This window comes from Epinephelus moara, chromosome 14 (assembly GCF_006386435.1).
Source record: "Epinephelus moara isolate mb chromosome 14, YSFRI_EMoa_1.0, whole genome shotgun sequence".
NCBI lineage: Eukaryota > Metazoa > Chordata > Actinopteri > Perciformes > Serranidae > Epinephelus > Epinephelus moara.
Window position 1 is genome coordinate 14630566 of NC_065519.1, and position 336 is coordinate 14630901.

Consider the following 336-nt stretch of genomic DNA (forward strand, 5'->3'; position numbering starts at 1 on the left):
AGCATACCATACCATGACTTAGTCATACTAAAAAAAAAAAATTAGAAAAAAAAAAAAACATTGGTCCACAGGGGGAGCCACAGCGATTGGTCGCATTAGCCATTTTTAAGCATTTTTCTGTTGTTATAACGCCACCCAGTTGCCAATTGGAGTTAAATTCTCCAGTCACCTTGAGGCGTCCTGTTCTACACCAAGTTTAGTAAAAATGGCGGTTAGCCCTAGATAAGAAATTAGCTCTCTAGCACCCCCATTTTGTCTGATGGGGTCAATAATGGAGGGGTCCCCTCAGATTATGTGTGGTCATATGCCTACAAAGTTGCGTGGTGATGGGTGAAA